This window comes from Ovis aries, chromosome 23 (assembly GCF_016772045.2).
Source record: "Ovis aries strain OAR_USU_Benz2616 breed Rambouillet chromosome 23, ARS-UI_Ramb_v3.0, whole genome shotgun sequence".
In the NCBI taxonomy this organism is placed as follows: domain Eukaryota; kingdom Metazoa; phylum Chordata; class Mammalia; order Artiodactyla; family Bovidae; genus Ovis; species Ovis aries.
The window spans coordinates 30,056,259-30,068,298 of NC_056076.1; the positions used below are offsets into that span (position 1 = coordinate 30,056,259).

Genomic DNA, 12,040 nt, shown 5'->3' on the forward strand with positions numbered 1-12,040 from the left:
AAGCCCCCTTTCTACAAAGGCACTCTTGCCATCAAATGTACCTTGGGATTTGATGCAGAAATTTTTTATGACTATAATTGTTACCAACCTACACATTAAAGGATCAATGATCCGTAAGCTTCATACTTGCCCAGAAACAATCAATAGTTAAACATTTTAAGAAATTCAAAGAACTAAACAAAATTAATAGACTGGAGAGTTCAGAAACGTGCTGTGAACCGGTGTTTCAGAAATAATGCAGTTTGTAAAAATTAAACTAGTATAACCACAAAAATTTAAGAAGGTGCTATTTTCACTTAACTATGTAACTCTCCTGTGGTATCATAACCATATAATCAGATACCATGAGACGATCATTGTATACTGATGCTTGGAATGCTTTTCAGGTGATTCTTTGATCCTTTATTAACCAACAATGGAAATTCACAAAATGCAAATTCCTTAGTCATTAAAACATTTTTTAGTAGCTTTGGGCAAAGATGTAGGAATGAAAGACAGTTCACAGTTCAAAATTTCGGATTTGTTGTAATAGATGAATAAAATAGATTCCAAAGCCTGGAAAATTCCACAATGATGGGAATGCCTAGAAGCACAGTAATCAGGCAAATTCCATCAGAACTGACCTGACCATGCAGTTTCCCCCAGGGGTTACAAAAAGCTGGAGAATTTACAAACAATAGAGTTATAATGGTATTCCTGCTTGACTCTCTTATTTTACAAATGAGAAGGCATAGGCCACGGAAATTGTATAACTTGAAGCAGCCAAGAAGTAGAGTCAGGGTCTCCTGAACCCATCTGGGATTTCTTCACCACTCTGATGTAATAGATGGTTACAACTTCAAGAACTCTTAGAACATGAAATGACACCCATGGGACCAAACCCAAAATGACTAAATTACATTGGTTAATTCATTCAACAAGCCCTCATCAATTTCCAGTTAGATATAGCTCAGGGACACTACCTTGTTTCTTTAAAAGTCCAACTGCAGGAAAAGGTTCACTCTAGAGATGAATAAGGACTTCAGTGCAGGAGTTGAAGTTAATTGTTAATAAGAAACCAGCAGACAAACAAATTAATAACTAGTAACAACAACAACAAAAATCAGGCTGTGTTTAAAAGAAACCAGAATCAGGCAAACAACTCGGGCGATTATATTTCTTCACCAAACCAAAGTTTACTACCAGCAGATGTGTTATTTCTCACCCACTTAAATGGACCTACTGAAAATGTAGGTTGATAACATTCTTCTTTGAAAAAATAAGTATTCTGATATAGCATTGAGGTAGGTTTAGCTGCTGACTACTTTAAAAAAAAATTAGTTTGTCTTTGTTAATGCATGGAAACTATCTGAATGCAAAGTAAGCAAGGGTTATGTTAATTTTATTTGTCCTAGTTTGGTCAAATTGTTGTTAGCACAATATTTGGAACTAATTTTTAGATTTCAACAAAGTTTCCTTTAATGATAAGAAAAAAAAAAATCTGTTCTAACCTTGGTCTGCCAACTACAGCTTGCTAGATTTTGAAATGTGTGGCCTGAGACAATTACCGAGTCTTGGATACAGTAAAGGGCCACTTTGCCGCCGCCTTCTTTTTTTTTAAGAAGCCCTTGTCTTACACACACCTGCTACCCAACTCACCCACGGCTCATATATCCCTCCTAGACTTTACTGACCTATTATTTCATATATAGATAGAGATATAGGTAAGATGGGCTTCCAGGGTGGCTCAGAGGTAAAGAATCTGCTTGCAATGCAAGAGACACAGGAGTGGTAGGCTCCAACCCTGGGTAGGAAAGATCCCCTGGAGGGCATGGCAACCCCTTCCAATTTCTTGCCTGGAGAATCCCATGGACAGAGGATCCTGGCAGGCTATAGTCCACAGGATTGCAAAAAGTGGACACACTGAAGCAACTGAGCATGCAGGCACTCACAGGGATACATATAGATCCAGCTATAAAATAGCGATGGCACCCCACTCCAGTACTCTTGCCTGGAAAATCCCATGGGCGGAGGCGCCTGGTAGGCTGCAGTTCATGGGGTCGCTAAGAGTCGGACACGACTGAGCGACTTCACTTTCACTTTTCACTTTCATGCATTGGAGAAGGAAATGGCAACCCACTCCAGTGTTCTTGCCTGGAGAATCCCAGGGACGGGGGAGCCTAGTGGGCTGCCGTCTATGTGGTCGCACAGAGTCGGACACGACTGAAGTGACTTAGCAGCAGCAGCAAATATAAATAATAGACGGATGGATAGATAGCCAGATACGTGGGCTTTCCAGGTGGTTTAGCAGTAAAGAATCCCCTACCAATGCAGGAGACTTGGGTTAATTCCCTTTGTGGGGAAGATCCCCTGGCTGGAGGAGGAAACAGCAACCCACTCCAGTATTCTTGCCAGGAAAATTCGATGGACAGAGGAGCCTGCTGGGCTGCAGCCCATGGGGTCGCAAAGAGCTAGATAAGACTAAAGGACAGATAGGCAGATACAGATATACAAATGATAGGTGGATACACAGATGATGGATTGATCTGTCACGCAAAAGAAATTCTAAGACTTTGGACTCAACGCTTGCCATAAGCTACTAACCTATAGATTTGTTCTTCAGGTGTTTCTAGAATACTTGGGAAAGAACCTGAATCAGTGCAGAGGTGAAGAAGAGAAGGTGATTTAGGCAACAAACGCCAGAGACTATCACTCCCTGGACCAAAAGTGGGTGGCACCGGAGCCCTGCGGCTGGGAGAGAGGGCACGCGGCCAGCAGAGGTGAGGCCACAAAGTGAGCCGCAGGGAGAGCGACGAAGGCGGAGACTGGGAGGCCGGCGGGCTGGCAGGCCTGGGGGCTGAGGGGCTCTGGGTGCCCGGCGGACGCGGGGGGCGGGGCCGCGGGGCGGGGCCGCGGGGAGGGGCGGGGCGGGGCGGGGCGGGGGCGGCCGGGAGCCCAGGCGGCGCCGCAGCCCCAGCCCGGCTGACTGACTCGCGCGAGCGGCGGGCTCCGCGCATCCCCGGCTCCCGCGCCGCGCTGCTGCCTACCCACCCGGCGGCTCCGCGGCGGGGCGGAGTCCGCGAGAGTTTGCCCCGGAGCTCGGGGAACTTTCCAGCCGAAGCTCCGCTTCCGCGAAAGCACTACCTGCCGGCGCCCTCCGCTGCCCGCGCCGCCTGCGAGGTACCTACGGGGGATCGGCGCGTCGGGGAGCGGGGGTCCGGGATTGGGGGGGCCGAGATTTCGGGGGCCGAGATTGCAAGGCGCGCTAGTTCCCTGCGGAGGAGAGAGGTCTGGGTGGGCGGGAAGTGCATCCTCCCCTTTCCAGGTGCTTCACCTCTGCGGGAGGCATCTTTTCTTTCTACCTCTAATCCCCCCCCCCCACCTCCCCCCCGTCCCATTTGAACCCATTCCCGCTCACTTTATTGACTGTGCTGAGGGGAGGTGGATCCGGGAGATGAAGGGGGTGCGAAGACTTGGGGAGGGCCGGAGGAGGAGGAAGGATGCCTGAAAACTTGGGAGCTACCTGTGCTGGATTCCTGGGCTCCGCGGGGCTCCCTGCTACCCGGGGTTCGCGTGGAGCCCCCGCTCCGGGACGAGACTGGAAAGAAGACACCAGAAGGAGCGGTCTCCAGTGTCTGCTGCCGGTTTATCCGGTCCTCCGGCGTGTTTGGCACCAAGAAGAGCATCTCTGCTGGGGTGCCCCCTTTTTGCATCTGTCCCACATTCCGAGACCACGCAGAGACTCCTGCTGAGGCTGCGGGCCATGTGGGAGCCCAGATTCCATCGGGCCGGGCCGGGCCGAAGGGTTGGGGGCGCCCTGGGGAGGGGGCTCGAAGTGGGCTGGCGGGAGTAGGAACTGCGCGGGGGCTTTGTGGCCCCAGTTGTCACTTTCACACGGTCCCCCGCTCTCTTCTGCCCGGTCCCCACATCCTGCCCATCCGCGTGCTTCTGTTAGGAGGCTCGAGGTTGCCGTGTTTGATACCTGTCAGGAGTTATTTCCAACTAAGTTCACAGGAGCAATGCTGAAGCGGCCGCGGGTCTTCCTGCTCTTCCTGCAGGTCCACCCCCAACTCCCTCCCACTGGCAAACAGGTCCTGAACAGTTCCCAGGGTCTCCAAAGGGTTACGAAGGAAATCCTACAGAGCCTGCGCTGGTGTGACTTTCCCCCCATTCTGTTCTCACGACCAAATCCAAACACGGTGGGGTTTTCATAGGACTCTCCTTTAGCAGTTTTTCTAGTAATTAAGAGTATCATTTAGCAGTATTTATTTTTTAGTTTAACCTCAAACGTTGCATTAATCCCTCTGTATACAGTTTTATCTGTGTTTGTCACAATTCCATTGAGTTTAAAGGACAGGATGTGGGCTTCTTTTAGGCTGATATATATGTATATATACACACACACACACTAAAATACAGTGTGAGTTGATATTTATCTGTCTTCCTAGTTGGGTGGCCTGGCACCTGCAGGTTCCAGTACATAATTATAATACCATATGCCTGGCTCCCAAATTGAGGATAAGGAGATTGCTACTGTTTTTCAGGGGCAAGGGTATCTTGGACTCTCAGATTTTATGATTGCTCAGAGGGTTTTGTTTTTTTTTTAAGGGCTTCAAATCAGCGTGAATCAGATATACAGAACAAAATTACAATTCTATCCCACGCATCCAAAAAGAATATAATACATGGGCACTGGTAGTTGTCAACTGTTGAGGAAAAATTTAAGTCCTCTCATCACAAAGAAACATTTTGATCAAATATCTTGCGTAAGAAATAACATGCGTTGAATGACTTGAGAAAATGAGGAGGATTTTCCTCTGGCCTCATATAGGTTTTATCTCTTTTATTATAGTAACATCCTTCAGAAAATGAGCCTTGCAGAGAGTTGTTGGTATGTATTGACTAAAACACCATATTTTTTAATACAGAGGCTTGGTGACAGTCCAAAAACATAAATGTTTTAAATCATTACCAACCATCTGTTCTCTCCCACTCACTTAAAGCCCAATGGTTTATTTTCACAGGTATCAAAACATACATCCTCAGTTCATACATCTCCATGAATATCCCTAAAGCTACTATGGTTTCTGATCTTGACCCAAGTTCAGCAACTGTTGTGTTTGGCTGATTACCCTGTAAGCTCCTCTCATTTTATTTTCAATGAAAGAAGAAATCAAAAAAGTTGTAAAGCCTTTGGCCAAGGCTGGTGTATACTCCAGTGAAATCTCATTGCTCTTCCCCCACCCCCCACCTTTTTGTTACCAATGTGAGGCTGAGAATTAGTACAGCTGCAGACCTGTCCTGATGACATTCTTTCCCTTTCTTCCTGGTCACAAGGGTAGCATACGGGCTCTCAAGCAGTGCATGAAATAGCCCCATGACTCCTGAAAGTTAGTGTGATTTCCAGAAGGATATAACATCTTCCCAGGAAGAATTGTCAAAATGGGAGACTCACATAATATTCCAAACCCCAAATTAAGTAGACTTAGGATATACACATTATTCCTGCACAAATATTGGATATGCATAATATAGAGTATTATTTCGGATATGAATAAAATATGTCTACATTGGTTTTCTTTAGATTTGTGTTAGGGGATCTGGATGAGTTTGTATATAATCAGCATATAGAGTCACACTCTTAGTTTTGTTCATGTCCTCATTAAAGTAAGATTTGAGGTTTTGAGTCCTTCTACCCTCAGTCCTGAAATGTTCTCCCACTGGGGGATGTTTACTTTAGCTGGAACCGCAATGTTAGGATATTTTTATTACTTAAAATCAAAGTTGCATAATAATAAAAATAGTGTTCCTTCCCTGTGTTCAAAACGTTGGGAATTTCTTTTTACTCAAATCTGGGTGTAATGTCCCAAAGCACTTTCATATTTTTAAGGAAAAAGATACTGGCAGTCTTGCTCATGTTTTGCAAATAATTGATGCCTACCTGGAAGAATATCAGAAACCAAAGGAGGGTGGGATTTCCGCGCTCTTACCTGCTACACTGCCCTATACTGCCCTAGCCTTGAAAGTACAAAACTCTTCTTACTTGCTCCCGGGATAGCCTTGAAAAGAATGAACCCAAACTATAGATAATTTGGAAAGTAAAGTTGCTTTTAAAAAATATGGTCTAATTTAGATCTTTGGAAAAACATAAGGCTGTGTTACATCTTATTTTTCTATATACTAAAAATGAATTATAGAGGGGGAACAGCTTAATCACGTATAGTAAGCACTCTGAATTATTCATGTTAATGAGAGGAATAGAGGCAAAGATAATCCAAAATCATCGTTATTTAAAAAGTCATTTGTATTTGTCTTTGGAATGTACTGTATGTTTGACTTAAAAAAGATATTCATTGTTACTGTGGGTAAGTTGCCTTTCTAATTACTTTGTTTGGTTTAGGTTAATTTTTAAATGAGCTTACATATCTCAAACACAAAAACTGATTTATGGGGTGGGGGTCACATGGGCCCAGAAACAAGCTGGATGACAGAAATATGCAAAGCTGGTATGAAAACTTTGCAGTAAATTGTATATCACTCTCAGACAGGTAACCAAGGCTTGATTCCATACCTACTTAATTAATTTGTGTTAAGGATTAGATATGTCCCTAGAAAAAGCCCTTCAATCAAAATTTGAGAAATTCATCCCCACTTTGTATGTAACAGAGTGATTACTATGTTTTCAGAAGATAATAGGTGCTTCGGAAAACCAACTAGAAATATTTTAATTTTTTAAATCTCACCAAACTGAATTTTTTTAAGCCTGGAATTTTCCTAAAGCATGCACATGTGTATATGTTAAGGTAATACTCCAATGCCTTATTTTTATGCATATGTTTCAAAGGCAAAGATAGCAAGTTGTCATCAGAATAAGGAATTTGGTCCATTTGCTCTCTGCACCTAGGCTCCAAATCAAACTTTTATCAAAAAGAAGCTCTCAAATATCTATTGTTATGGAGGACCTGGTTAGATAAAAGTAGTTGAAGTTCAGCAAGACCGCCAATTTAACAGATTTCTATTGTGTTTTTCAAAAGCTCCAGGGTAAAATTGGTTGTAGATGAAATAGTTACTTGGACAAGAAGTTGATTCACACCATAGCACTTGCTCTTAAACACCTCCTCTGTGGTCAGTGTTCAGTTGTGTATAGATTTTGTTGAATTGTTATCTCTGTGGACTATTACAATTTTAAAAAACCTCTATGGAGAAGGTTAAAGCTGCCAGAATATATGATTGGCTAGGCAGATAGATAAGATCGTTTTTATTTCAAGAATTCAAAGCAAGACATAAAACTGACTTTTACAACAGTAAGCAGGATGGAACTGAAAAAGTAGCTGTCCCCTTCAGATTGGTGATTCTGTTCTCCTAATAAATGTGCTGGCTCTATCAGGTGTCGGGGGGCTTCTTTTTTAAGAGGGCATTTTTGTTTTTCATAAGACGTGACATTTTTTAGCAGACTTGACTGAGTACTTGAAAAAATACATTGTGGTTGGAAAGATAATTCACACCCACAAGATTTATTTTATATACATTTATTAAAGGAATCAGTTTCTTCTGAGCAGTGCCTAAGTCTTAGAATCAAAATTATGCATTTTGTGATAGAGCTAGAAAGAACCTTAAGAGCAATTTATTCCAGTGCCCTTATGTTACAGTTAAGGAGATGAGGGCCCGCAGTGATCCTGGTGAGCTGCTGAAGGTCACCCCGGTGGTTAATGGCAGAGCAGATACTGGAAACTGTATCCTCATCCAACACCCTTGACTTAAGATTAGTAGCTGGATGGGGGAGTTAACTCTTTCTGGCCATCAGGGTGTCAGATGTACACGAGAGGAAGTGAAGTGGTACAGAGGGACACACAGGAGGCTTGTAGGTTTTCTGTCTTCCATCATCCACTGTCATTCACTGTGGAGCAAACTGTAGTCCTCAACCCTCTCAGACTCTTGTCCTCTTCTTTAAAAACAAATATTGATTTATTTTTGGCTGTGCTGGGTCTTCGTTGCTTCACGGGCTTTTCTCTAGTTGCAGGAAGGGGAGGCAACTCTAGTTGTAGTGTGCAGGCTTTTCATTGCTGTGGCTTCTCTTGTCATGGAGCGCGGGCTCTAGGGCGAGAGGGCTTCGGTAGTTGCAACTCGTGGGATCAGTCCTCATGGCTCCTGGGCTCTGAAGTACTGGCTTAGTAGTTATGGTGCACAGGCTTAGTTGCTCCAAGGCATGTGGGATCTTCCCAGACCAGGGATTGAACCTGTGTCTCCTGCATGGGCAGTTAGATTATTCAGTGAGCCACAAGGGAAGCCCTGTCTTCCTCTTAATAACAGATATTTTGGGTCTCCCCCTTGGTGTCTTGAAATGTAGTTCATCAATAATATGATCACTGACTATATTTGTCATGAAAAGGAGCAATAAAATAAAAATTTGTTGGACAATGTGCATTTCACTGTGCTAGTCTTTAAGGGTGACTTCACTGGAACATAGTAAAGAGGTCTGAGGCTTGCTTGTATGTTTATATAATGCATACATTTGGGTTTAAGACAAATAAAAACATCAGAAGACCTTCCATACAGGGAGTACAGGAAAATGAAAGGAGAATGGACTGAAAGTAGCATTAGGATCATTATAAGCCAGACATTTGTGTATAATAACAGAGAGAAGAAAATGATGGTAATTGTTGTAGGAAAAATATGCCAAGTCAAGTTATAGACAGTCAGAATGGAGAAAACGTGGAAGTGTGATATTACGCAAATGAAAGGCTAAATATTAATAATACTCTTCCACCAAAATCCCCACACTGCTTTATGTGGCATTTTCCCCTTGTTACTAATGTGAACTCTGTGTCAAGGGACTCTGCAGACTACCCACCATTTCATCAATAAAAGCAAATATGATATTTCCACAATGGAAATTATTGACAGTGCTGATGCTGCCCTTTTCAATTTATTTTCTGTTAATATTGTAGTTCATTAATTCTAGATTTAGGAGAAAGATTATACAAAATGATTGAATTATTACTCACAGCAGCCTTGCTATAAACCACCAGGGTTTTGGTGGAAATTCCTTTAAAATGGTTAGTTATGATTATGTACCAGATTCTGCAAGTTGATATGCATTACAAATTTAGTTCAGGGGAACACTGCTTGTCACTAAGTCGTGTCCAACTCTTTGCAGCACCACAGACTGTAGCTTGTCAGGCTCCTCTGTCCATGAAATTTCCCAGGCAGGAATACTGGAAGGATTGCCATTTCCTTCTAAATGGGCTCTTCCTGCCCCAGGGATCGAACCCCGGTCTCCTGCTTGGCAGATGGCTTCTTTATCCCTGAGCCACCTGGGAAGCAACACTGCATGTTGTGCTTGGTCGCTCAGTCGTGTCCGGCCTTTTGTGACCCTGTGGACTGCAGCCCTCCAGGATCCTCTGTCCATGGGGATTCTCCAGGCAAGAATACTGGAGTGGGTTGCCATGCCCTCTTCCAGGGGATCTTCTCAACCCAGGGATCGAATCCAGGTCTCCTGCATTGCAGATGGATTTTTTTTACCATCTGAGTCACCAGGGAAGCCCAAGAAAACTGGCGTGGGTAGCCTATCCCTTCTTCACTGGAACTTCCTGACCCAGGAATTGAACCAGGGTTCCTGCAGTGCTGGTGGATTCTTTACCAGCTGGACTACCAGGGAAGCCTGTTGTTTGAGATATTTAGGGGAAATTCTTCATCAAAAAGTCCCTAAGAATGAATAGAACTCTCCTCCCTTAATGATGGGACAAACCTCAAATCCTTCCCAAAATATTCTCTAGGGGCAGTCTGGCCCTGATGAGAGTCACAGGGCTAGATAAACAAGATCGTCAAGTTAAAAAAAAAAAATTACTCATTTTTTATTAAAATAGAGTTGATTTACAATGTTGTGTTAGTAATTCCTACAAGGGAAAAGAATCTGAAAAAGAGTAGATATAGATAAACAAGATTTTTATGATGGCATGGGTTATTTTTCATACCCTCACCCAATCCTTACTTCTTTTAAGCGGGACCATCCCATTGTTCACTGGACTCTGCCTTCAGTGAACCAGGATTACAAATTTCACTGCCCATCAAATTCAAGTTCATGTTCAGATCGTTTTCTCTCTCTCACCTTTATAAAGTGTGTATGCTAGTTGCTCCATCATGTCCAACTCTTTGCGACCCCATGGACTATAGCTGACCAGGCTCCTCTGTCCATGGGATACTGGAGTGGGTGGCCATTCCCTTCTCCAAGAGATCTTCACAACATTAGAGGCTGATTCTTTACCATCTGAGCCACCAGGGAAACCCCCACCCAGATTTACTACTTCTTTAGTTCTCTTAGGAATCTGTCTTTCATTGGTGATTGTGAATGTTGACAAACTAATAAGCAAGCTGGATAATATTTTACTTCTCCCATGCCTTAACCTTCTGTAAAGGCATATCTCCAGAAAGCATTGAAGGCTTTTGTATAGAGAGACAATATATACATGCACACATACGTGTGTATATGTATGTATATGTATAGATGTACATGTTATATATATCTATGTACATGTATACATACAAAATTTCAGGCACTGAAAAATAGGAAGAGGAGGCATTGTTTGATTATATTTTTAATGCCCTTGAAACATGCTTATGCAAGCAAAGAACTGCACTGGTCCAATATTGGAAGTTGCATCATAAAACATAGTGCTGTAAAGTATGTCCATAGCAGAGGCCAAAATTTGTTACAAATGCAAATAAGCTGTTATATTAGAATTTTCTGGTACTACTTTGAATAAGTATGTCCTGTGCTGGCATATGAGAGTTGGAGGTGGGGTTCATATGTACTGAGTGCTCGGTCATATCTGACTCTTTGTGACCCCATGGATTGTAACCGACCAGGCTCCCCTGTGCATGGGATTTTCCAGGGGAGCTTCCCAACCCAGGGTTCGAACCCATGTCTCCTGCATTGGCAAGTGGATTCTTTGCCCGTGAACTAGAGAGGGAGAGGTATAGACAATTCTGTTGTCTGTCTTAGGTGTATTTTGTCTATGTGCTGTTGCCACACTGAAAACACACTGACATCTCTTCTTGTGTGATATATAATGTTGCAGAGAGACTAGAGACTTTTGAAGATTGCCCACATACACAACTTATGAGAGAGTATGGGATCCCAGAAGCAAGGAGGAAATTGAGAGTGGAACTCAAATTTTCTTACTTCTTCTGGTTTGTTTACTAGACTATAATAATGTAAGACCTGCTCTTGGGAACTGAGTTATTCGAAAATGTCATTTCAGTGTTAGCTACTGCAAGCCTCTTGAATTTGCCAAATTGTAAGGAAGATTTTTTTTTCTTAAATTCCATGGTGAGTTCCTCTATGATGTCTTTTGTAACATTGTATATCTTATGCTTTTTACTTAATCTTTTTAAAGAAAGAAAGTTTTTAATGCAACTTCTTTAACAGGTAAGACTGAAATCACAAGTGTGTGTGTGTGTGTGTGTGTGTGTGTGTGTGTGAATAACCAGTTGCTTTGACACAATCACAAGATTCTTTACATAGAAGGGCATGTTTTATCCAATCAAGAGTGGCAGCTTTTGCTACAAAAGGGATGAGGGAATTGTACAAAACACACTTTGACCTATGATTATTTTGCTGAATAGTGTTCATTCTTACTGGAAGCTTCTTGGTCAATTGAATAGTTCAACATTCAAACCCAGACTGACCTCTAACTCATTTTGATCCACTTTAGTTACAATTTCTAATAAGAATCTACTGGCGCAGTGGGATTTGAGGGAAGATGAAATTGAGGGGGTTGGACTGTGGCAGTGATAAGGAAGATAGGGAGCTTCTTTCAGTTCAGCAGCACAAAGATCTTTATAGACAGCACAGTTTTATTGGGATATCTGCCTGTTCTTGGTGTGCTTTTTACTCTTGCACAGAACGGAGGCAAAGATTGTGAAAGTAAAGCCCTTCCTCCTCTTTGTACCTGTAGTAGCGCCACGCAAGAGAAAACCTTCTTTGTCAGAATAAACAGAACACATTCCAATCATAGCGTCTCCCTTTACCTTAGGACCTCAGTACTCCCTTAAACTGAAA

General features: G+C 42.9%; 1 protein-coding gene across 3 annotated transcripts in view; it reads left to right on the top strand.

Annotated features, from left to right (window-relative positions):
- The first annotated feature begins 2,630 nt into the window (after positions 1 to 2,630).
- Positions 2,631 to 12,040, top strand: part of CHST9 (carbohydrate sulfotransferase 9) — a 290,560-nt gene continuing 281,150 nt past the window's right edge. For 2 of the 3 annotated variants that reach the window (XM_027960723.3, XM_042239686.2), the window contains exon 1: positions 2,964 to 3,159. The gene's annotated coding sequence lies outside the window, so the exon portion shown is untranslated. Of the gene's footprint in view, positions 2,760 to 2,963; positions 3,160 to 12,040 lie in introns of those variants that run through there. The other variant, XM_060405211.1, reaches the window with a different exon arrangement.